The sequence below is a fragment of the Phyllobates terribilis genome, unplaced genomic scaffold (genome assembly GCF_046119375.1).
Source record: "Phyllobates terribilis strain yellow unplaced genomic scaffold, ASM4611937v1 Scaffold_38__1_contigs__length_12584779, whole genome shotgun sequence".
Lineage (NCBI taxonomy): Eukaryota > Metazoa > Chordata > Amphibia > Anura > Dendrobatidae > Phyllobates > Phyllobates terribilis.
The window spans coordinates 1131274-1153307 of NW_027362798.1; the positions used below are offsets into that span (position 1 = coordinate 1131274).

A 22034-nucleotide genomic window follows, 5' to 3' on the forward strand; every position below is an offset into this window, starting at 1 on the left:
TCTGGCTTCTGCAACTTTGAACATGAAAAATCCAATGAGGAGAAGAAAAGCAAAGCCAAAGAGTCCATCCCAAAATCCGACAAACAAGCAAAATGAACAAAAAACATTGAATTCAATTCTTTCTGATTTTAGAAACTGCATTAAAGAAGGGGTGCACTGGTCCTGGAGATACTGCAATACCAGGTCAATGCGTGGAGTGGACAGAGCAAGCTCTTTTTCCATCTCCCTGTTCTAAAAATCCATTTAATATATGGTCCCCAGATAGGGGACGTATCAGATATTAAACTGATAAGAACAGATACTACACTTGATCTTAGCCAAAAGGCCGAGAAGCGATAACCAGAATTGGTTTCAAACTACGGAGCCACCCAAGGATCCTGAAAAGTCCATTTGTGGAGATGAGCTCCTGGACTCCCGTTAAGAAGACATGTTGTCAACCTGTTGATCCCTTACATGCCTGCACTTTTTGGCTTGCTGCTGCTGCAATCCACGCGTTTTAGATCTGCATAACTCCACCTCTTTAAACACAGCACCTTCACCCCCTGCTGTTCCCACCCGCCTCAACACCGTTGGAAGGGAGGAGAACCAATTAAGGCGGGGGGTGGGGTGGAACGAGCAGCTGTCTACCCTTAGCAGGAGGGCTCCTGATTACATACCTCTCCTGCTGCTGCTGCTGCTGGCTGTCCAGCAGCAGACTGAAGGTGGCTGCTGCTGTGCACAGGTACATAAAGGCTCAGAGCCTATTATGACACGCGCAGCCAGCGTTCCATTGCCACATTCCATCTACTGCAGGCAGGATACCTGGCTGGCTGAATGTCGCTGAGAAGCTCACAGAGACCGCCATAAGCAACAGTTTAACAGAATGCCACAGACTAATCAACCAAACTTTTTGGGTTGGGTTCTCTTTTATAGTCTGCAGGCATTAAATGAAAGAAGTCAGTGTTCCAGCAGAAGGAGACAACGTTTCAGAAAAGGCATTGTAGCAAACCAAAAAAGAAATTTTAAGCGCAGCAGAGTAACCAGCGCACATATCTGTTAGCTCAGGTGAGTTTAAAAGGCTGCTGTTGATAACAAGGGCATTTGCTAAATAGATGGTGTGTGTGCAACAATATACTGAAAGGTCAATTACATTGTGCAGCTTATCTCACCACCTGTAGTTATTTAGGTGAAAGCTCCAAAATGCTTGCCTAATATGTCTGTTTATCCAAAAGGAAGTAAAAAGGGAGAGCTAGAAAGATAGCATTGCATCACATTACATGGCAATGCAATGCACAGTTGCTGAAGTTGAACCAAAATGAGCTTGTAATCTGGCTTCTGCAACTTTGAACATGAAAAATCCAATGAGGAGAAGAAAAGCAAAGCCAAAGAGTCCATCCCAAAATCCGACAAACAAGCAAAATGAACAAAAAACATTGAATTCAATTCTTTCTGATTTTAGAAACTGCATTAAAGAAGGGGTGCACCGGTCCTGGAGATACTGCAATACCAGGTCAATGCGTGGAGTGGACAGAGCAAGCTCTTTTTCCATCTCCCTGTTCTAAAAATCCATTTAATATATGGTCCCCAGATAGGGGACGTATCAGATATTAAACTGATAAGAACAGATACTACACTTGATCTTAGCCAAAAGGCCGAGAAGCGATAACCAGAATTGGTTTCAAACTACGGAGCCACCCAAGGATCCTGAAAAGTCCATTTGTGGAGATGAGCTCCTGGACTCCCGTTAAGAAGACATGTTGTCAACCTCTAGATCCCTTACATGCCTGCACTTTTCGGCTTGCTGCTGCTGCAATCCACGCGTTTTAGATCTGCATAACTCCACCTCTTTAAACACAGCACCTTCACCCCCTGCTGTTCCCACCCGCCTCAACACCGTTGGAAGGGAGGAGAACCAATTAAGGCGGGGGGTGGGGTGGAACGAGCAGCTGTCTACCCTTAGCAGGAGGGCTCCTGATTACATACCTCTCCTGCTGCTGCTGCTGCTGGCTGTCCAGCAGCAGACTGAAGGTGGCTGCTGCTGTGCACAGGTATATAAAGGCTCAGAGCCTATTATGACACGCGCAGCCAGCGTTCCATTGCCACATTCCATCTACTGCAGGCAGGATACCTGGCTGGCTGAATGTCGCTGAGAAGCTCACAGAGACCGCCATAAGCAACAGTTTAACAGAATGCCACAGACTAATCAACCAAACTTTTTGGGTTGGGTTCTCTTTTATAGTCTGCAGGCATTAAATGAAAGAAGTCAGTGTTCCAGCAGAAGGAGACAACGTTTCAGAAAAGGCATTGTAGCAAACCAAAAAAGAAATTTTAAGCGCAGCAGAGTAACCAGCGCACATACCTGTTAGCTCAGGTGAGTTTAAAAGGCTGCTGTTGATAACAAGGGCATTTGCTAAATAGATGGTGTGTGTGCAACAATATACTGAAAGGTCAATTATATTGTGCAGCTTATCTCACCACCTGTAGTTATTTAGGTGAAAGCTCCAAAATGCTTGCCTAATATGTCTGTTTATCCAAAAGGAAGTAAAAAGGGAGAGCTAGAAAGATAGCATTGCATCACATTACATGGCAATGCAATGCACAGTTGCTGAAGTTGAACCAAAATGAGCTTGTAATCTGGCTTCTGCAACTTTGAACATGAAAAATCCAATGAGGAGAAGAAAAGCAAAGCCAAAGAGTCCATCCCAAAATCCGACAAACAAGCAAAATGAACAAAAAACATTGAATTCAATTCTTTCTGATTTTAGAAACTGCATTAAAGAAGGGGTGCACCGGTCCTGGAGATACTGCAATACCAGGTCAATGCGTGGAGTGGACAGAGCAAGCTCTTTTTCCATCTCCCTGTTCTAAAAATCCATTTAATATATGGTCCCCAGATAGGGGACGTATCAGATATTAAACTGATAAGAACAGATACTACACTTGATCTTAGCCAAAAGGCCGAGAAGCGATAACCAGAATTGGTTTCAAACTACGGAGCCACCCAAGGATCCTGAAAAGTCCATTTGTGGAGATGAGCTCCTGGACTCCCGTTAAGAAGACATGTTGTCAACCTCTAGATCCCTTACATGCCTGCACTTTTCGGCTTGCTGCTGCTGCAATCCACGCGTTTTAGATCTGCATAACTCCACCTCTTTAAACACAGCACCTTCACCCCCTGCTGTTCCCACCCGCCTCAACACCGTTGGAAGGGAGGAGAACCAATTAAGGCGGGGGGTGGGGTGGAACGAGCAGCTGTCTACCCTTAGCAGGAGGGCTCCTGATTACATACTCTCCTGCTGCTGCTGCTGCTGGCTGTCCAGCAGCAGACTGAAGGTGGCTGCTGCTGTGCACAGGTATATAAAGGCTCAGAGCCTATTATGACACGCGCAGCCAGCGTTCCATTGCCACATTCCATCTACTGCAGGCAGGATACCTGGCTGGCTGAATGTCGCTGAGAAGCTCACAGAGACCGCCATAAGCAACAGTTTAACAGAATGCCACAGACTAATCAACCAAACTTTTTGGGTTGGGTTCTCTTTTATAGTCTGCAGGCATTAAATGAAAGAAGTCAGTGTTCCAGCAGAAGGAGACAACGTTTCAGAAAAGGCATTGTAGCAAACCAAAAAAGAAATTTTAAGCGCAGCAGAGTAACCAGCGCACATACCTGTTAGCTCAGGTGAGTTTAAAAGGCTGCTGTTGATAACAAGGGCATTTGCTAAATAGATGGTGTGTGTGCAACAATATACTGAAAGGTCAATTATATTGTGCAGCTTATCTCACCACCTGTAGTTATTTAGGTGAAAGCTCCAAAATGCTTGCCTAATATGTCTGTTTATCCAAAAGGAAGTAAAAAGGGAGAGCTAGAAAGATAGCATTGCATCACATTACATGGCAATGCAATGCACAGTTGCTGAAGTTGAACCAAAATGAGCTTGTAATCTGGCTTCTGCAACTTTGAACATGAAAAATCCAATGAGGAGAAGAAAAGCAAAGCCAAAGAGTCCATCCCAAAATCCGACAAACAAGCAAAATGAACAAAAAACATTGAATTCAATTCTTTCTGATTTTAGAAACTGCATTAAAGAAGGGGTGCACCGGTCCTGGAGATACTGCAATACCAGGTCAATGCGTGGAGTGGACAGAGCAAGCTCTTTTTCCATCTCCCTGTTCTAAAAATCCATTTAATATATGGTCCCCAGATAGGGGACGTATCAGATATTAAACTGATAAGAACAGATACTACACTTGATCTTAGCCAAAAGGCCGAGAAGCGATAACCAGAATTGGTTTCAAACTACGGAGCCACCCAAGGATCCTGAAAAGTCCATTTGTGGAGATGAGCTCCTGGACTCCCGTTAAGAAGACATGTTGTCAACCTCTAGATCCCTTACATGCCTGCACTTTTCGGCTTGCTGCTGCTGCAATCCACGCGTTTTAGATCTGCATAACTCCACCTCTTTAAACACAGCACCTTCACCCCCTGCTGTTCCCACCCGCCTCAACACCGTTGGAAGGGAGGAGAACCAATTAAGGCGGGGGGTGGGGTGGAACGAGCAGCTGTCTACCCTTATCAGGAGGGCTCCTGATTACATACCTCTCCTGCTGCTGCTGCTGCTGGCTGTCCAGCAGCAGACTGAAGGTGGCTGCTGCTGTGCACAGGTATATAAAGGCTCAGAGCCTATTATGACACGCGCAGCCAGCGTTCCATTGCCACATTCCATCTACTGCAGGCAGGATACCTGGCTGGCTGAATGTCGCTGAGAAGCTCACAGAGACCGCCATAAGCAACAGTTTAACAGAATGCCACAGACTAATCAACCAAACTTTTTGGGTTGGGTTCTCTTTTATAGTCTGCAGGCATTAAATGAAAGAAGTCAGTGTTCCAGCAGAAGGAGACAACGTTTCAGAAAAGGCATTGTAGCAAACCAAAAAAGAAATTTTAAGCGCAGCAGAGTAACCAGCGCACATACCTGTTAGCTCAGGTGAGTTTAAAAGGCTGCTGTTGATAACAAGGGCATTTGCTAAATAGATGGTGTGTGTGCAACAATATACTGAAAGGTCAATTATATTGTGCAGCTTATCTCACCACCTGTAGTTATTTAGGTGAAAGCTCCAAAATGCTTGCCTAATATGTCTGTTTATCCAAAAGGAAGTAAAAAGGGAGAGCTAGAAAGATAGCATTGCATCACATTACATGGCAATGCAATGCACAGTTGCTGAAGTTGAACCAAAATGAGCTTGTAATCTGGCTTCTGCAACTTTGAACATGAAAAATCCAATGAGGAGAAGAAAAGCAAAGCCAAAGAGTCCATCCCAAAATCCGACAAACAAGCAAAATGAACAAAAAACATTGAATTCAATTCTTTCTGATTTTAGAAACTGCATTAAAGAAGGGGTGCACCGGTCCTGGAGATACTGCAATACCAGGTCAATGCGTGGAGTGGACAGAGCAAGCTCTTTTTCCATCTCCCTGTTCTAAAAATCCATTTAATATATGGTCCCCAGATAGGGGACGTATCAGATATTAAACTGATAAGAACAGATACTACACTTGATCTTAGCCAAAAGGCCGAGAAGCGATAACCAGAATTGGTTTCAAACTACGGAGCCACCCAAGGATCCTGAAAAGTCCATTTGTGGAGATGAGCTCCTGGACTCCCGTTAAGAAGACATGTTGTCAACCTCTAGATCCCTTACATGCCTGCACTTTTCGGCTTGCTGCTGCTGCAATCCACGCGTTTTAGATCTGCATAACTCCACCTCTTTAAACACAGCACCTTCACCCCCTGCTGTTCCCACCCGCCTCAACACCGTTGGAAGGGAGGAGAACCAATTAAGGCGGGGGGTGGGGTGGAACGAGCAGCTGTCTACCCTTATCAGGAGGGCTCCTGATTACATACCTCTCCTGCTGCTGCTGCTGCTGGCTGTCCAGCAGCAGACTGAAGGTGGCTGCTGCTGTGCACAGGTATATAAAGGCTCAGAGCCTATTATGACACGCGCAGCCAGCGTTCCATTGCCACATTCCATCTACTGCAGGCAGGATACCTGGCTGGCTGAATGTCGCTGAGAAGCTCACAGAGACCGCCATAAGCAACAGTTTAACAGAATGCCACAGACTAATCAACCAAACTTTTTGGGTTGGGTTCTCTTTTATAGTCTGCAGGCATTAAATGAAAGAAGTCAGTGTTCCAGCAGAAGGAGACAACGTTTCAGAAAAGGCATTGTAGCAAACCAAAAAAGAAATTTTAAGCGCAGCAGAGTAACCAGCGCACATACCTGTTAGCTCAGGTGAGTTTAAAAGGCTGCTGTTGATAACAAGGGCATTTGCTAAATAGATGGTGTGTGTGCAACAATATACTGAAAGGTCAATTATATTGTGCAGCTTATCTCACCACCTGTAGTTATTTAGGTGAAAGCTCCAAAATGCTTGCCTAATATGTCTGTTTATCCAAAAGGAAGTAAAAAGGGAGAGCTAGAAAGATAGCATTGCATCACATTACATGGCAATGCAATGCACAGTTGCTGAAGTTGAACCAAAATGAGCTTGTAATCTGGCTTCTGCAACTTTGAACATGAAAAATCCAATGAGGAGAAGAAAAGCAAAGCCAAAGAGTCCATCCCAAAATCCGACAAACAAGCAAAATGAACAAAAAACATTGAATTCAATTCTTTCTGATTTTAGAAACTGCATTAAAGAAGGGGTGCACCGGTCCTGGAGACACTGCAATACCAGGTCAATGCGTGGAGTGGACAGAGCAAGCTCTTTTTCCATCTCCCTGTTCTAAAAATCCATTTAATATATGGTCCCCAGATAGGGGACGTATCAGATATTAAACTGATAAGAACAGATACTACACTTGATCTTAGCCAAAAGGCCGAGAAGCGATAACCAGAATTGGTTTCAAACTACGGAGCCACCCAAGGATCCTGAAAAGTCCATTTGTGGAGATGAGCTCCTGGACTCCCGTTAAGAAGACATGTTGTCAACCTCTAGATCCCTTACATGCCTGCACTTTTCGGCTTGCTGCTGCTGCAATCCACGCGTTTTAGATCTGCATAACTCCACCTCTTTAAACACAGCACCTTCACCCCCTGCTGTTCCCACCCGCCTCAACACCGTTGGAAGGGAGGAGAACCAATTAAGGCGGGGGGTGGGGTGGAACGAGCAGCTGTCTACCCTTAGCAGGAGGGCTCCTGATTACATACCTCTCCTGCTGCTGCTGCTGCTGGCTGTCCAGCAGCAGACTGAAGGTGGCTGCTGCTGTGCACAGGTATATAAAGGCTCAGAGCCTATTATGACACGCGCAGCCAGCGTTCCATTGCCACATTCCATCTACTGCAGGCAGGATACCTGGCTGGCTGAATGTCGCTGAGAAGCTCACAGAGACCGCCATAAGCAACAGTTTAACAGAATGCCACAGACTAATCAACCAAACTTTTTGGGTTGGGTTCTCTTTTATAGTCTGCAGGCATTAAATGAAAGAAGTCAGTGTTCCAGCAGAAGGAGACAACGTTTCAGAAAAGGCATTGTAGCAAACCAAAAAAGAAATTTTAAGCGCAGCAGAGTAACCAGCGCACATACCTGTTAGCTCAGGTGAGTTTAAAAGGCTGCTGTTGATAACAAGGGCATTTGCTAAATAGATGGTGTGTGTGCAACAATATACTGAAAGGTCAATTATATTGTGCAGCTTATCTCACCACCTGTAGTTATTTAGGTGAAAGCTCCAAAATGCTTGCCTAATATGTCTGTTTATCCAAAAGGAAGTAAAAAGGGAGAGCTAGAAAGATAGCATTGCATCACATTACATGGCAATGCAATGCACAGTTGCTGAAGTTGAACCAAAATGAGCTTGTAATCTGGCTTCTGCAACTTTGAACATGAAAAATCCAATGAGGAGAAGAAAAGCAAAGCCAAAGAGTCCATCCCAAAATCCGACAAACAAGCAAAATGAACAAAAAAACATTGAATTCAATTCTTTCTGATTTTAGAAACTGCATTAAAGAAGGGGTGCACCGGTCCTGGAGATACTGCAATACCAGGTCAATGCGTGGAGTGGACAGAGCAAGCTCTTTTTCCATCTCCCTGTTCTAAAAATCCATTTAATATATGGTCCCCAGATAGGGGACGTATCAGATATTAAACTGATAAGAACAGATACTACACTTGATCTTAGCCAAAAGGCCGAGAAGCGATAACCAGAATTGGTTTCAAACTACGGAGCCACCCAAGGATCCTGAAAAGTCCATTTGTGGAGATGAGCTCCTGGACTCCCGTTAAGAAGACATGTTGTCAACCTCTAGATCCCTTACATGCCTGCACTTTTCGGCTTGCTGCTGCTGCAATCCACGCGTTTTAGATCTGCATAACTCCACCTCTTTAAACACAGCACCTTCACCCCCTGCTGTTCCCACCCGCCTCAACACCGTTGGAAGGGAGGAGAACCAATTAAGGCGGGGGGTGGGGTGGAACGAGCAGCTGTCTACCCTTAGCAGGAGGGCTCCTGATTACATACCTCTCCTGCTGCTGCTGCTGCTGGCTGTCCAGCAGCAGACTGAAGGTGGCTGCTGCTGTGCACAGGTATATAAAGGCTCAGAGCCTATTATGACACGCGCAGCCAGCGTTCCATTGCCACATTCCATCTACTGCAGGCAGGATACCTGGCTGGCTGAATGTCGCTGAGAAGCTCACAGAGACCGCCATAAGCAACAGTTTAACAGAATGCCACAGACTAATCAACCAAACTTTTTGGGTTGGGTTCTCTTTTATAGTCTGCAGGCATTAAATGAAAGAAGTCAGTGTTCCAGCAGAAGGAGACAACGTTTCAGAAAAGGCATTGTAGCAAACCAAAAAAGAAATTTTAAGCGCAGCAGAGTAACCAGCGCACATACCTGTTAGCTCAGGTGAGTTTAAAAGGCTGCTGTTGATAACAAGGGCATTTGCTAAATAGATGGTGTGTGTGCAACAATATACTGAAAGGTCAATTATATTGTGCAGCTTATCTCACCACCTGTAGTTATTTAGGTGAAAGCTCCAAAATGCTTGCCTAATATGTCTGTTTATCCAAAAGGAAGTAAAAAGGGAGAGCTAGAAAGATAGCATTGCATCACATTACATGGCAATGCAATGCACAGTTGCTGAAGTTGAACCAAAATGAGCTTGTAATCTGGCTTCTGCAACTTTGAACATGAAAAATCCAATGAGGAGAAGAAAAGCAAAGCCAAAGAGTCCATCCCAAAATCCGACAAACAAGCAAAATGAACAAAAAACATTGAATTCAATTCTTTCTGATTTTAGAAACTGCATTAAAGAAGGGGTGCACCGGTCCTGGAGATACTGCAATACCAGGTCAATGCGTGGAGTGGACAGAGCAAGCTCTTTTTCCATCTCCCTGTTCTAAAAATCCATTTAATATATGGTCCCCAGATAGGGGACGTATCAGATATTAAACTGATAAGAACAGATACTACACTTGATCTTAGCCAAAAGGCCGAGAAGCGATAACCAGAATTGGTTTCAAACTACGGAGCCACCCAAAGATCCTGAAAAGTCCATTTGTGGAGATGAGCTCCTGGACTCCCGTTAAGAAGACATGTTGTCAACCTCTAGATCCCTTACATGCCTGCACTTTTCGGCTTGCTGCTGCTGCAATCCACGCGTTTTAGATCTGCATAACTCCACCTCTTTAAACACAGCACCTTCACCCCCTGCTGTTCCCACCCGCCTCAACACCGTTGGAAGGGAGGAGAACCAATTAAGGCGGGGGGTGGGGTGGAACGAGCAGCTGTCTACCCTTAGCAGGAGGGCTCCTGATTACATACCTCTCCTGCTGCTGCTGCTGCTGGCTGTCCAGCAGCAGACTGAAGGTGGCTGCTGCTGTGCACAGGTATATAAAGGCTCAGAGCCTATTATGACACGCGCAGCCAGCGTTCCATTGCCACATTCCATCTACTGCAGGCAGGATACCTGGCTGGCTGAATGTCGCTGAGAAGCTCACAGAGACCGCCATAAGCAACAGTTTAACAGAATGCCACAGACTAATCAACCAAACTTTTTGGGTTGGGTTCTCTTTTATAGTCTGCAGGCATTAAATGAAAGAAGTCAGTGTTCCAGCAGAAGGAGACAACGTTTCAGAAAAGGCATTGTAGCAAACCAAAAAAGAAATTTTAAGCGCAGCAGAGTAACCAGCGCACATACCTGTTAGCTCAGGTGAGTTTAAAAGGCTGCTGTTGATAACAAGGGCATTTGCTAAATAGATGGTGTGTGTGCAACAATATACTGAAAGGTCAATTATATTGTGCAGCTTATCTCACCACCTGTAGTTATTTAGGTGAAAGCTCCAAAATGCTTGCCTAATATGTCTGTTTATCCAAAAGGAAGTAAAAAGGGAGAGCTAGAAAGATAGCATTGCATCACATTACATGGCAATGCAATGCACAGTTGCTGAAGTTGAACCAAAATGAGCTTGTAATCTGGCTTCTGCAACTTTGAACATGAAAAATCCAATGAGGAGAAGAAAAGCAAAGCCAAAGAGTCCATCCCAAAATCCGACAAACAAGCAAAATGAACAAAAAACATTGAATTCAATTCTTTCTGATTTTAGAAACTGCATTAAAGAAGGGGTGCACCGGTCCTGGAGATACTGCAATACCAGGTCAATGCGTGGAGTGGACAGAGCAAGCTCTTTTTCCATCTCCCTGTTCTAAAAATCCATTTAATATATGGTCCCCAGATAGGGGACGTATCAGATATTAAACTGATAAGAACAGATACTACACTTGATCTTAGCCAAAAGGCCGAGAAGCGATAACCAGAATTGGTTTCAAACTACGGAGCCACCCAAGGATCCTGAAAAGTCCATTTGTGGAGATGAGCTCCTGGACTCCCGTTAAGAAGACATGTTGTCAACCTCTAGATCCCTTACATGCCTGCACTTTTCGGCTTGCTGCTGCTGCAATCCACGCGTTTTAGATCTGCATAACTCCACCTCTTTAAACACAGCACCTTCACCCCCTGCTGTTCCCACCCGCCTCAACACCGTTGGAAGGGAGGAGAACCAATTAAGGCGGGGGGTGGGGTGGATCGAGCAGCTGTCTACCCTTAGCAGGAGGGCTCCTGATTACATACCTCTCCTGCTGCTGCTGCTGCTGGCTGTCCAGCAGCAGACTGAAGGTGGCTGCTGCTGTGCACAGGTATATAAAGGCTCAGAGCCTATTATGACACGCGCAGCCAGTGTTCCATTGCCACATTCCATCTACTGCAGGCAGGATACCTGGCTGGCTGAATGTCGCTGAGAAGCTCACAGAGACCGCCATAAGCAACAGTTTAACAGAATGCCACAGACTAATCAACCAAACTTTTTGGGTTGGGTTCTCTTTTATAGTCTGCAGGCATTAAATGAAAGAAGTCAGTGTTCCAGCAGAAGGAGACAACGTTTCAGAAAAGGCATTGTAGCAAACCAAAAAAGAAATTTTAAGCGCAGCAGAGTAACCAGCGCACATACCTGTTAGCTCAGGTGAGTTTAAAAGGCTGCTGTTGATAACAAGGGCATTTGCTAAATAGATGGTGTGTGTGCAACAATATACTGAAAGGTCAATTATATTGTGCAGCTTATCTCACCACCTGTAGTTATTTAGGTGAAAGCTCCAAAATGCTTGCCTAATATGTCTGTTTATCCAAAAGGAAGTAAAAAGGGAGAGCTAGAAAGATAGCATTGCATCACATTACATGGCAATGCAATGCACAGTTGCTGAAGTTGAACCAAAATGAGCTTGTAATCTGGCTTCTGCAACTTTGAACATGAAAAATCCAATGAGGAGAAGAAAAGCAAAGCCAAAGAGTCCATCCCAAAATCCGACAAACAAGCAAAATGAACAAAAAACATTGAATTCAATTCTTTCTGATTTTAGAAACTGCATTAAAGAAGGGGTGCACCGGTCCTGGAGATACTGCAATACCAGGTCAATGCGTGGAGTGGACAGAGCAAGCTCTTTTTCCATCTCCCTGTTCTAAAAATCCATTTAATATATGGTCCCCAGATAGGGGACGTATCAGATATTAAACTGATAAGAACAGATACTACACTTGATCTTAGCCAAAAGGCCGAGAAGCGATAACCAGAATTGGTTTCAAACTACGGAGCCACCCAAGGATCCTGAAAAGTCCATTTGTGGAGATGAGCTCCTGGACTCCCGTTAAGAAGACATGTTGTCAACCTCTAGATCCCTTACATGCCTGCACTTTTCGGCTTGCTGCTGCTGCAATCCACGCGTTTTAGATCTGCATAACTCCACCTCTTTAAACACAGCACCTTCACCCCCTGCTGTTCCCACCCGCCTCAACACCGTTGGAAGGGAGGAGAACCAATTAAGGCGGGGGGTGGGGTGGAACGAGCAGCTGTCTACCCTTAGCAGGAGGGCTCCTGATTACATACCTCTCCTGCTGCTGCTGCTGCTGGCTGTCCAGCAGCAGACTGAAGGTGGCTGCTGCTGTGCACAGGTATATAAAGGCTCAGAGCCTATTATGACACGCGCAGCCAGCGTTCCATTGCCACATTCCATCTACTGCAGGCAGGATACCTGGCTGGCTGAATGTCGCTGAGAAGCTCACAGAGACCGCCATAAGCAACAGTTTAACAGAATGCCACAGACTAATCAACCAAACTTTTTGGGTTGGGTTCTCTTTTATAGTCTGCAGGCATTAAATGAAAGAAGTCAGTGTTCCAGCAGAAGGAGACAACGTTTCAGAAAAGGCATTGTAGCAAACCAAAAAAGAAATTTTAAGCGCAGCAGAGTAACCAGCGCACATACCTGTTAGCTCAGGTGAGTTTAAAAGGCTGCTGTTGATAACAAGGGCATTTGCTAAATAGATGGTGTGTGTGCAACAATATACTGAAAGGTCAATTATATTGTGCAGCTTATCTCACCACCTGTAGTTATTTAGGTGAAAGCTCCAAAATGCTTGCCTAATATGTCTGTTTATCCAAAAGGAAGTAAAAAGGGAGAGCTAGAAAGATAGCATTGCATCACATTACATGGCAATGCAATGCACAGTTGCTGAAGTTGAACCAAAATGAGCTTGTAATCTGGCTTCTGCAACTTTGAACATGAAAAATCCAATGAGGAGAAGAAAAGCAAAGCCAAAGAGTCCATCCCAAAATCCGACAAACAAGCAAAATGAACAAAAAACATTGAATTCAATTCTTTCTGATTTTAGAAACTGCATTAAAGAAGGGGTGCACCGGTCCTGGAGATACTGCAATACCAGGTCAATGCGTGGAGTGGACAGAGCAAGCTCTTTTTCCATCTCCCTGTTCTAAAAATCCATTTAATATATGGTCCCCAGATAGGGGACGTATCAGATATTAAACTGATAAGAACAGATACTACACTTGATCTTAGCCAAAAGGCCGAGAAGCGATAACCAGAATTGGTTTCAAACTACGGAGCCACCCAAGGATCCTGAAAAGTCCATTTGTGGAGATGAGCTCCTGGACTCCCGTTAAGAAGACATGTTGTCAACCTCTAGATCCCTTACATGCCTGCACTTTTCGGCTTGCTGCTGCTGCAATCCACGCGTTTTAGATCTGCATAACTCCACCTCTTTAAACACAGCACCTTCACCCCCTGCTGTTCCCACCCGCCTCAACACCGTTGGAAGGGAGGAGAACCAATTAAGGCGGGGGGTGGGGTGGAACGAGCAGCTGTCTACCCTTAGCAGGAGGGCTCCTGATTACATACCTCTCCTGCTGCTGCTGCTGCTGGCTGTCCAGCAGCAGACTGAAGGTGGCTGCTGCTGTGCACAGGTATATAAAGGCTCAGAGCCTATTATGACACGCGCAGCCAGCGTTCCATTGCCACATTCCATCTACTGCAGGCAGGATACCTGGCTGGCTGAATGTCGCTGAGAAGCTCACAGAGACCGCCATAAGCAACAGTTTAACAGAATGCCACAGACTAATCAACCAAACTTTTTGGGTTGGGTTCTCTTTTATAGTCTGCAGGCATTAAATGAAAGAAGTCAGTGTTCCAGCAGAAGGAGACAACGTTTCAGAAAAGGCATTGTAGCAAACCAAAAAAGAAATTTTAAGCGCAGCAGAGTAACCAGCGCACATACCTGTTAGCTCAGGTGAGTTTAAAAGGCTGCTGTTGATAACAAGGGCATTTGCTAAATAGATGGTGTGTGTGCAACAATATACTGAAAGGTCAATTATATTGTGCAGCTTATCTCACCACCTGTAGTTATTTAGGTGAAAGCTCCAAAATGCTTGCCTAATATGTCTGTTTATCCAAAAGGAAGTAAAAAGGGAGAGCTAGAAAGATAGCATTGCATCACATTACATGGCAATGCAATGCACAGTTGCTGAAGTTGAACCAAAATGAGCTTGTAATCTGGCTTCTGCAACTTTGAACATGAAAAATCCAATGAGGAGAAGAAAAGCAAAGCCAAAGAGTCCATCCCAAAATCCGACAAACAAGCAAAATGAACAAAAAACATTGAATTCAATTCTTTCTGATTTTAGAAACTGCATTAAAGAAGGGGTGCACCGGTCCTGGAGATACTGCAATACCAGGTCAATGCGTGGAGTGGACAGAGCAAGCTCTTTTTCCATCTCCCTGTTCTAAAAATCCATTTAATATATGGTCCCCAGATAGGGGACGTATCAGATATTAAACTGATAAGAACAGATACTACACTTGATCTTAGCCAAAAGGCCGAGAAGCGATAACCAGAATTGGTTTCAAACTACGGAGCCACCCAAGGATCCTGAAAAGTCCATTTGTGGAGATGAGCTCCTGGACTCCCGTTAAGAAGACATGTTGTCAACCTCTAGATCCCTTACATGCCTGCACTTTTCAGCTTGCTGCTGCTGCAATCCACGCGTTTTAGATCTGCATAACTCCACCTCTTTAAACACAGCACCTTCACCCCCTGCTGTTCCCACCCGCCTCAACACCGTTGGAAGGGAGGAGAATCAATTAAGGCGGGGGGTGGGGTGGAACGAGCAGCTGTCTACCCTTAGCAGGAGGGCTCCTGATTACATACCTCTCCTGCTGCTGCTGCTGCTGGCTGTCCAGCAGCAGACTGAAGGTGGCTGCTGCTGTGCACAGGTATATAAAGGCTCAGAGCCTATTATGACACGCGCAGCCAGCGTTCCATTGCCACATTCCATCTACTGCAGGCAGGATACCTGGCTGGCTGAATGTCGCTGAGAAGCTCACAGAGACCGCCATAAGCAACAGTTTAACAGAATGCCACAGACTAATCAACCAAACTTTTTGGGTTGGGTTCTCTTTTATAGTCTGCAGGCATTAAATGAAAGAAGTCAGTGTTCCAGCAGAAGGAGACAACGTTTCAGAAAAGGCATTGTAGCAAACCAAAAAAGAAATTTTAAGCGCAGCAGAGTAACCAGCGCACATACCTGTTAGCTCAGGTGAGTTTAAAAGGCTGCTGTTGATAACAAGGGCATTTGCTAAATAGATGGTGTGTGTGCAACAATATACTGAAAGGTCAATTATATTGTGCAGCTTATCTCACCACCTGTAGTTATTTAGGTGAAAGCTCCAAAATGCTTGCCTAATATGTCTGTTTATCCAAAAGGAAGTAAAAAGGGAGAGCTAGAAAGATAGCATTGCATCACATTACATGGCAATGCAATGCACAGTTGCTGAAGTTGAACCAAAATGAGCTTGTAATCTGGCTTCTGCAACTTTGAACATGAAAAATCCAATGAGGAGAAGAAAAGCAAAGCCAAAGAGTCCATCCCAAAATCCGACAAACAAGCAAAATGAACAAAAAACATTGAATTCAATTCTTTCTGATTTTAGAAACTGCATTAAAGAAGGGGTGCACCGGTCCTGGAGATACTGCAATACCAGGTCAATGCGTGGAGTGGACAGAGCAAGCTCTTTTTCCATCTCCCTGTTCTAAAAATCCATTTAATATATGGTCCCCAGATAGGGGACGTATCAGATATTAAACTGATAAGAACAGATACTACACTTGATCTTAGCCAAAAGGCCGAGAAGCGATAACCAGAATTGGTTTCAAACTACGGAGCCACCCAAGGATCCTGAAAAGTCCATTTGTGGAGATGAGCTCCTGGACTCCCGTTAAGAAGACATGTTGTCAACCTCTAGATCCCTTACATGCCTGCACTTTTCGGCTTGCTGCTGCTGCAATCCACGCGTTTTAGATCTGCATAACTCCACCTCTTTAAACACAGCACCTTCACCCCCTGCTGTTCCCACCCGCCTCAACACCGTTGGAAGGGAGGAGAACCAATTAAGGCGGGGGGTGGGGTGGAACGAGCAGCTGTCTACCCTTAGCAGGAGGGCTCCTGATTACATACCTCTCCTGCTGCTGCTGCTGCTGGCTGTCCAGCAGCAGACTGAAGGTGGCTGCTGCTGTGCACAGGTATATAAAGGCTCAGAGCCTATTATGACACGCGCAGCCAGCGTTCCATTGCCACATTCCATCTACTGCAGGCAGGATACCTGGCTGGCTGAATGTCGCTGAGAAGCTCACAGAGACCGCCATAAGCAACAGTTTAACAGAATGCCACAGACTAATCAACCAAACTTTTTGGGTTGGGTTCTCTTTTATAGTCTGCAGGCATTAAATGAAAGAAGTCAGTGTTCCAGCAGAAGGAGACAACGTTTCAGAAAAGGCATTGTAGCAAACCAAAAAAGAAATTTTAAGCGCAGCAGAGTAACCAGCGCACATACCTGTTAGCTCAGGTGAGTTTAAAAGGCTGCTGTTGATAACAAGGGCATTTGCTAAATAGATGGTGTGTGTGCAACAATATACTGAAAGGTCAATTATATTGTGCAGCTTATCTCACCACCTGTAGTTATTTAGGTGAAAGCTCCAAAATGCTTGCCTAATATGTCTGTTTATCCAAAAGGAAGTAAAAAGGGAGAGCTAGAAAGATAGCATTGCATCACATTACATGGCAATGCAATGCACAGTTGCTGAAGTTGAACCAAAATGAGCTTGTAATCTGGCTTCTGCAACTTTGAACATGAAAAATCCAATGAGGAGAAGAAAAGCAAAGCCAAAGAGTCCATCCCAAAATCCGACAAACAAGCAAAATGAACAAAAAACATTGAATTCAATTCTTTCTGATTTTAGAAACTGCATTAAAGAAGGGGTGCACCGGTCCTGGAGATACTGCAATACCAGGTCAATGCGTGGAGTGGACAGAGCAAGCTCTTTTTCCATCTCCCTGTTCTAAAAATCCATTTAATATATGGTCCCCAGATAGGGGACGTATCAGATATTAAACTGATAAGAACAGATACTACACTTGATCTTAGCCAAAAGGCCGAGAAGCGATAACCAGAATTGGTTTCAAACTACGGAGCCACCCAAGGATCCTGAAAAGTCCATTTGTGGAGATGAGCTCCTGGACTCCCGTTAAGAAGACATGTTGTCAACCTCTAGATCCCTTACATGCCTGCACTTTTCGGCTTGCTGCTGCTGCAATCCACGCGTTTTAGATCTGCATAACTCCACCTCTTTAAACACAGCACCTTCACCCCCTGCTGTTCCCACCCGCCTCAACACCGTTGGAAGGGAGGAGAACCAATTAAGGCGGGGGGTGGGGTGGAACGAGCAGCTGTCTACCCTTAGCAGGAGGGCTCCTGATTACATACCTCTCCTGCTGCTGCTGCTGCTGGCTGTCCAGCAGCAGACTGAAGGTGGCTGCTGCTGTGCACAGGTATATAAAGGCTCAGAGCCTATTATGACACGCGCAGCCAGCGTTCCATTGCCACATTCCATCTACTGCAGGCAGGATACCTGGCTGGCTGAATGTCGCTGAGAAGCTCACAGAGACCGCCATAAGCAACAGTTTAACAGAATGCCACAGACTAATCAACCAAACTTTTTGGGTTGGGTTCTCTTTTATAGTCTGCAGGCATTAAATGAAAGAAGTCAGTGTTCCAGCAGAAGGAGACAACGTTTCAGAAAAGGCATTGTAGCAAACCAAAAAAGAAATTTTAAGCGCAGCAGAGTAACCAGCGCACATACCTGTTAGCTCAGGTGAGTTTAAAAGGCTGCTGTTGATAACAAGGGCATTTGCTAAATAGATGGTGTGTGTGCAACAATATACTGAAAGGTCAATTATATTGTGCAGCTTATCTCACCACCTGTAGTTATTTAGGTGAAAGCTCCAAAATGCTTGCCTAATATGTCTGTTTATCCAAAAGGAAGTAAAAAGGGAGAGCTAGAAAGATAGCATTGCATCACATTACATGGCAATGCAATGCACAGTTGCTGAAGTTGAACCAAAATGAGCTTGTAATCTGGCTTCTGCAACTTTGAACATGAAAAATCCAATGAGGAGAAGAAAAGCAAAGCCAAAGAGTCCATCCCAAAATCCGACAAACAAGCAAAATGAACAAAAAACATTGAATTCAATTCTTTCTGATTTTAGAAACTGCATTAAAGAAGGGGTGCACCGGTCCTGGAGATACTGCAATACCAGGTCAATGCGTGGAGTGGACAGAGCAAGCTCTTTTTCCATCTCCCTGTTCTAAAAATCCATTTAATATATGGTCCCCAGATAGGGGACGTATCAGATATTAAACTGATAAGAACAGATACTACACTTGATCTTAGCCAAAAGGCCGAGAAGCGATAACCAGAATTGGTTTCAAACTACGGAGCCACCCAAGGATCCTGAAAAGTCCATTTGTGGAGATGAGCTCCTGGACTCCCGTTAAGAAGACATGTTGTCAACCTCTAGATCCCTTACATGCCTGCACTTTTCAGCTTGCTGCTGCTGCAATCCACGCGTTTTAGATCTGCATAACTCCACCTCTTTAAACACAGCACCTTCACCCCCTGCTGTTCCCACCCGCCTCAACACCGTTGGAAGGGAGGAGAATCAATTAAGGCGGGGGGTGGGGTGGAACGAGCAGCTGTCTACCCTTAGCAGGAGGGCTCCTGATTACATACCTCTCCTGCTGCTGCTGCTGCTGGCTGTCCAGCAGCAGACTGAAGGTGGCTGCTGCTGTGCACAGGTATATAAAGGCTCAGAGCCTATTATGACACGCGCAGCCAGCGTTCCATTGCCACATTCCATCTACTGCAGGCAGGATACCTGGCTGGCTGAATGTCGCTGAGAAGCTCACAGAGACCGCCATAAGCAACAGTTTAACAGAATGCCACAGACTAATCAACCAAACTTTTTGGGTTGGGTTCTCTTTTATAGTCTGCAGGCATTAAATGAAAGAAGTCAGTGTTCCAGCAGAAGGAGACAACGTTTCAGAAAAGGCATTGTAGCAAACCAAAAAAGAAATTTTAAGCGCAGCAGAGTAACCAGCGCACATACCTGTTAGCTCAGGTGAGTTTAAAAGGCTGCTGTTGATAACAAGGGCATTTGCTAAATAGATGGTGTGTGTGCAACAATATACTGAAAGGTCAATTATATTGTGCAGCTTATCTCACCACCTGTAGTTATTTAGGTGAAAGCTCCAAAATGCTTGCCTAATATGTCTGTTTATCCAAAAGGAAGTAAAAAGGGAGAGCTAGAAAGATAGCATTGCATCACATTACATGGCAATGCAATGCACAGTTGCTGAAGTTGAACCAAAATGAGCTTGTAATCTGGCTTCTGCAACTTTGAACATGAAAAATCCAATGAGGAGAAGAAAAGCAAAGCCAAAGAGTCCATCCCAAAATCCGACAAACAAGCAAAATGAACAAAAAACATTGAATTCAATTCTTTCTGATTTTAGAAACTGCATTAAAGAAGGGGTGCACCGGTCCTGGAGATACTGCAATACCAGGTCAATGCGTGGAGTGGACAGAGCAAGCTCTTTTTCCATCTCCCTGTTCTAAAAATCCATTTAATATATGGTCCCCAGATAGGGGACGTATCAGATATTAAACTGATAAGAACAGATACTACACTTGATCTTAGCCAAAAGGCCGAGAAGCGATAACCAGAATTGGTTTCAAACTACGGAGCCACCCAAGGATCCTGAAAAGTCCATTTGTGGAGATGAGCTCCTGGACTCCCGTTAAGAAGACATGTTGTCAACCTCTAGATCCCTTACATGCCTGCACTTTTCAGCTTGCTGCTGCTGCAATCCACGCGTTTTAGATCTGCATAACTCCACCTCTTTAAACACAGCACCTTCACCCCCTGCTGTTCCCACCCGCCTCAACACCGTTGGAAGGGAGGAGAATCAATTAAGGCGGGGGGTGGGGTGGAACGAGCAGCTGTCTACCCTTAGCAGGAGGGCTCCTGATTACATACCTCTCCTGCTGCTGCTGCTGCTGGCTGTCCAGCAGCAGACTGAAGGTGGCTGCTGCTGTGCACAGGTATATAAAGGCTCAGAGCCTATTATGACACGCGCAGCCAGCGTTCCATTGCCACATTCCATCTACTGCAGGCAGGATACCTGGCTGGCTGAATGTCGCTGAGAAGCTCACAGAGACCGCCATAAGCAACAGTTTAACAGAATGCCACAGACTAATCAACCAAACTTTTTGGGTTGGGTTCTCTTTTATAGTCTGCAGGCATTAAATGAAAGAAGTCAGTGTTCCAGCAGAAGGAGACAACGTTTCAGAAAAGGCATTGTAGCAAACCAAAAAAGAAATTTTAAGCGCAGCAGAGTAACCAGCGCACATACCTGTTAGCTCAGGTGAGTTTAAAAGGCTGCTGTTGATAACAAGGGCATTTGCTAAATAGATGGTGTGTGTGCAACAATATACTGAAAGGTCAATTATATTGTGCAGCTTATCTCACCACCTGTAGTTATTTAGGTGAAAGCTCCAAAATGCTTGCCTAATATGTCTGTTTATCCAAAAGGAAGTAAAAAGGGAGAGCTAGAAAGATAGCATTGCATCACATTACATGGCAATGCAATGCACAGTTGCTGAAGTTGAACCAAAATGAGCTTGTAATCTGGCTTCTGCAACTTTGAACATGAAAAATCCAATGAGGAGAAGAAAAGCAAAGCCAAAGAGTCCATCCCAAAATCCGACAAACAAGCAAAATGAACAAAAAACATTGAATTCAATTCTTTCTGATTTTAGAAACTGCATTAAAGAAGGGGTGCACCGGTCCTGGAGATACTGCAATACCAGGTCAATGCGTGGAGTGGACAGAGCAAGCTCTTTTTCCATCTCCCTGTTCTAAAAATCCATTTAATATATGGTCCCCAGATAGGGGACGTATCAGATATTAAACTGATAAGAACAGATACTACACTTGATCTTAGCCAAAAGGCCGAGAAGCGATAACCAGAATTGGTTTCAAACTACGGAGCCACCCAAGGATCCTGAAAAGTCCATTTGTGGAGATGAGCTCCTGGACTCCCGTTAAGAAGACATGTTGTCAACCTCTAGATCCCTTACATGCCTGCACTTTTCGGCTTGCTGCTGCTGCAATCCACGCGTTTTAGATCTGCATAACTCCACCTCTTTAAACACAGCACCTTCACCCCCTGCTGTTCCCACCCGCCTCAACACCGTTGGAAGGGAGGAGAACCAATTAAGGCGGGGGGTGGGGTGGAACGAGCAGCTGTCTACCCTTAGCAGGAGGGCTCCTGATTACATACCTCTCCTGCTGCTGCTGCTGCTGGCTGTCCAGCAGCAGACTGAAGGTGGCTGCTGCTGTGCACAGGTATATAAAGGCTCAGAGCCTATTATGACACGCGCAGCCAGCGTTCCATTACCACATTCCATCTACTGCAGGCAGGATACCTGGCTGGCTGAATGTCGCTGAGAAGCTCACAGAGACCGCCATAAGCAACAGTTTAACAGAATGCCACAGACTAATCAACCAAACTTTTTGGGTTGGGTTCTCTTTTATAGTCTGCAGGCATTAAATGAAAGAAGTCAGTGTTCCAGCAGAAGGAGACAACGTTTCAGAAAAGGCATTGTAGCAAACCAAAAAAGAAATTTTAAGCGCAGCAGAGTAACCAGCGCACATACCTGTTAGCTCAGGTGAGTTTAAAAGGCTGCTGTTGATAACAAGGGCATTTGCTAAATAGATGGTGTGTGTGCAACAATATACTGAAAGGTCAATTATATTGTGCAG

The 22034-nt window shown here is 44.9% G+C and overlaps 17 non-coding genes across 17 annotated transcripts; all 17 read right to left on the bottom strand.

Annotated features, from left to right (window-relative positions):
- Positions 1 to 146: 146 nt before the first annotated feature.
- LOC141183155 (U2 spliceosomal RNA) lies at positions 147 to 337 on the bottom strand. The gene has a single exon (XR_012258159.1). It is a non-coding gene; the product is annotated as a U2 spliceosomal RNA (small nuclear RNA).
- Positions 338 to 1452: 1115 nt separating this feature from the next.
- LOC141183051 (U2 spliceosomal RNA) lies at positions 1453 to 1643 on the bottom strand. Its single transcript, XR_012258065.1, has one exon. It is a non-coding gene; the product is annotated as a U2 spliceosomal RNA (small nuclear RNA).
- Positions 1644 to 2758: 1115 nt separating this feature from the next.
- LOC141183064 (U2 spliceosomal RNA) lies at positions 2759 to 2949 on the bottom strand. Its single transcript, XR_012258076.1, has one exon. It is a non-coding gene; the product is annotated as a U2 spliceosomal RNA (small nuclear RNA).
- Positions 2950 to 4063: 1114 nt separating this feature from the next.
- Positions 4064 to 4254, bottom strand: LOC141183076 (U2 spliceosomal RNA). The gene has a single exon (XR_012258087.1). It is a non-coding gene; the product is annotated as a U2 spliceosomal RNA (small nuclear RNA).
- A 1115-nt stretch (positions 4255 to 5369) lies between these two features.
- LOC141183088 (U2 spliceosomal RNA) lies at positions 5370 to 5560 on the bottom strand. The gene has a single exon (XR_012258098.1). It is a non-coding gene; the product is annotated as a U2 spliceosomal RNA (small nuclear RNA).
- Positions 5561 to 6675: 1115 nt separating this feature from the next.
- LOC141183163 (U2 spliceosomal RNA) lies at positions 6676 to 6866 on the bottom strand. The gene has a single exon (XR_012258166.1). It is a non-coding gene; the product is annotated as a U2 spliceosomal RNA (small nuclear RNA).
- A 1116-nt stretch (positions 6867 to 7982) lies between these two features.
- On the bottom strand, positions 7983 to 8173 carry LOC141183100 (U2 spliceosomal RNA). Its single transcript, XR_012258109.1, has one exon. It is a non-coding gene; the product is annotated as a U2 spliceosomal RNA (small nuclear RNA).
- A 1115-nt stretch (positions 8174 to 9288) lies between these two features.
- Positions 9289 to 9479, bottom strand: LOC141183112 (U2 spliceosomal RNA). Its single transcript, XR_012258120.1, has one exon. It is a non-coding gene; the product is annotated as a U2 spliceosomal RNA (small nuclear RNA).
- Positions 9480 to 10594: 1115 nt separating this feature from the next.
- On the bottom strand, positions 10595 to 10785 carry LOC141183124 (U2 spliceosomal RNA). Its single transcript, XR_012258131.1, has one exon. It is a non-coding gene; the product is annotated as a U2 spliceosomal RNA (small nuclear RNA).
- A 1115-nt stretch (positions 10786 to 11900) lies between these two features.
- Positions 11901 to 12091, bottom strand: LOC141183136 (U2 spliceosomal RNA). Its single transcript, XR_012258142.1, has one exon. It is a non-coding gene; the product is annotated as a U2 spliceosomal RNA (small nuclear RNA).
- A 1115-nt stretch (positions 12092 to 13206) lies between these two features.
- On the bottom strand, positions 13207 to 13397 carry LOC141183148 (U2 spliceosomal RNA). Its single transcript, XR_012258153.1, has one exon. It is a non-coding gene; the product is annotated as a U2 spliceosomal RNA (small nuclear RNA).
- A 1115-nt stretch (positions 13398 to 14512) lies between these two features.
- LOC141183161 (U2 spliceosomal RNA) lies at positions 14513 to 14703 on the bottom strand. Its single transcript, XR_012258165.1, has one exon. It is a non-coding gene; the product is annotated as a U2 spliceosomal RNA (small nuclear RNA).
- A 1115-nt stretch (positions 14704 to 15818) lies between these two features.
- Positions 15819 to 16009, bottom strand: LOC141183174 (U2 spliceosomal RNA). The gene has a single exon (XR_012258176.1). It is a non-coding gene; the product is annotated as a U2 spliceosomal RNA (small nuclear RNA).
- A 1115-nt stretch (positions 16010 to 17124) lies between these two features.
- On the bottom strand, positions 17125 to 17315 carry LOC141183186 (U2 spliceosomal RNA). Its single transcript, XR_012258187.1, has one exon. It is a non-coding gene; the product is annotated as a U2 spliceosomal RNA (small nuclear RNA).
- Positions 17316 to 18430: 1115 nt separating this feature from the next.
- On the bottom strand, positions 18431 to 18621 carry LOC141183198 (U2 spliceosomal RNA). The gene has a single exon (XR_012258198.1). It is a non-coding gene; the product is annotated as a U2 spliceosomal RNA (small nuclear RNA).
- Positions 18622 to 19736: 1115 nt separating this feature from the next.
- Positions 19737 to 19927, bottom strand: LOC141183210 (U2 spliceosomal RNA). Its single transcript, XR_012258209.1, has one exon. It is a non-coding gene; the product is annotated as a U2 spliceosomal RNA (small nuclear RNA).
- A 1115-nt stretch (positions 19928 to 21042) lies between these two features.
- Positions 21043 to 21233, bottom strand: LOC141183222 (U2 spliceosomal RNA). The gene has a single exon (XR_012258220.1). It is a non-coding gene; the product is annotated as a U2 spliceosomal RNA (small nuclear RNA).
- Positions 21234 to 22034: the final 801 nt, after the last annotated feature.